At 43.3% G+C, this 2,020-nt stretch overlaps 1 pseudogene; it reads right to left on the bottom strand.

Moving 5' to 3' along the window:
• Nucleotides 1-1,326: 1,326 nt before the first annotated feature.
• Nucleotides 1,327-1,444, bottom strand: LOC126254115 (5S ribosomal RNA; annotated as a pseudogene).
• Between the last annotated feature and the right edge of the window lie 576 nt (nucleotides 1,445-2,020).

The following is a 2,020-nucleotide window of genomic DNA, read 5'->3' as shown; positions in this document are numbered from 1 at the left end:
GGATGCCATTCGGGACCTTTATGATCGTTTTCATGCGAGAATATATGCATGAGCTGTTGCCAGGTACACAGTGTACTGAAGCGACTGTTTGGGCACGTATGTGTCATTCGGTCTGAATTTGTCATCATATACTTTTACAACGATGAATCTCCTGTCACTTTACTTGTCAACAAAATGACATTTTCCTTGAGGGTATTGCACTTTTTTCGATAGTTTATTTATTTTTCCAGCTTTCCCGCGTATGATCCAAGTTTTCGTACTTGGTTTCTCCGTTAGAAAATATCCGCAGCTTTACTAACATGTATTTGAAGTCTGAAACATCTCTTATTCGTTATGGCATAATAGGTTTCGTGGGATATAGCTTCAATCAACTAACCCTCCAAAGCCTGATATGAGAACACTGCTCTTCTTAATTCTGATACTTATTTAGAAATGCCTTTTGAAGCAGTCGAACGCATTAGTTTGACACTCATCACAATAAATTTGTGTTTGATTCCAATTTTGACATTTTTCTAGTGATTTTTGTTTTTGTATGTTTTTAGCTCTTTCCACTTCCTTTCGGCCCGGTTGAATCAATGTAATGCAAAAACGATCTGCATGCGAACACGACCGACGATTTGTCAGGGACTTCCAATGTCATGTGAATGAACAGAATCAACTGTATAATTGGCCATCAGCATAGCATAAATTTACACGAAATGTTACTTTGAGCCATAAGATGCGTCGTAATACCGACATAAGGTTTCTTTGACGTCATGAAAATTACGTTACAAGCCACACAAATAAGAGCTGCAGCCTCAGCTGCAGAGCACCACTTAGTACTTGGCCAGTTCGGGTTACCGTCTTAAGACGATATCAAAGAAAACAGCTAGCAGAGACGGTGTGCGATCGATCTGCCGGTTTTTCAGGAAGGCACTGTATTATTTTTGCCTAGGGTGAGGGTGAGAACCAAGAGGCTGACAGATATTTCAATGCTTCGATGTACTGTTGTTGTTCTTGTACTGAACAAAACAAGCAAACGTTATTCCAAGTTTTTGAGCGTTATTTATAAAGTCAAAAACACCTCAGTCAACACATGAAGCCGTGAATTTGAAACCATGAACAACAAACGACTACAAGGTAACTCCGTCCGAACAGGCCTTGGAAGGCCTAACGGTACCGACCGGTCGCCGTGTCATCCTCAGCCGACAGGCGTCACTGGATGCGGATATGCATGTGGTCAGCTCACCGCTCTCCCTGCCGTATGTCAGTTTACGAGACCGGAGCCGCTACTTCTCAAACAAGTAGCTCCTCAATTCGCTTCACAAGGTCTGAGTGCAGCCCGCTTGCCAACAGCGCTCGGCAGACCGGTTGGTCACCCATCCAAGTGCTAGCCCAGCCCGACAGGGCTTAACTTCGGTGATCTGACGGGAACCAGTGTTACCACTGGGGCACGGCCGTTGGCCCACTACAAGATAAGTGTACTATATAAACAGGAGATGTGGGTTTTGGGATCTATACTGCCGCAGCCAGAAGGGGGGGTGGGGGGGGGGGGGAGGAAATGAAATGAAATATCTCGGTTCGGAAGATATGAGATGTCATTTCAGTGATTACAAAATCGAGTCAAATTTAGAAAGAGCTTGGCAGTATGAGCTCACTTATCAGTATAGCCCATTCAGAACAAGAACAGAAACAAGACGTAGAAGGCGTCTCATTTTTTCTGCTGACGGGACTTTGCTGGTAGTCTTCGTAAAACTAACTTCCACACTGACGTCGCTACATTCCTCAGCCGTCTGTTGATTCCTCGTCTGTCGTTTCAATCGTTGAATGCAAGGACCACTGTCGGTTAGGATCCGTGCCGACAGAGATATTTTCAGTTTCTTCGTCCATAGAAATACCTCTCCTCTGATGAAGACACGCATTTCTATTAGTGTAACATACAGATATTCTTTATTCTTCTAATATCCAACAGCGAAAACATCAGTCGCAATTTTTTTCAACTCCGAAATGGAGATTCTTTATTTATTACGACTATGAATCT

Source organism: Schistocerca nitens, chromosome 4, assembly GCF_023898315.1.
Source record: "Schistocerca nitens isolate TAMUIC-IGC-003100 chromosome 4, iqSchNite1.1, whole genome shotgun sequence".
Classification (NCBI taxonomy): Eukaryota; Metazoa; Arthropoda; class Insecta; order Orthoptera; family Acrididae; genus Schistocerca; species Schistocerca nitens.
This window is presented reverse-complemented; position numbering and strand designations above follow the sequence as displayed.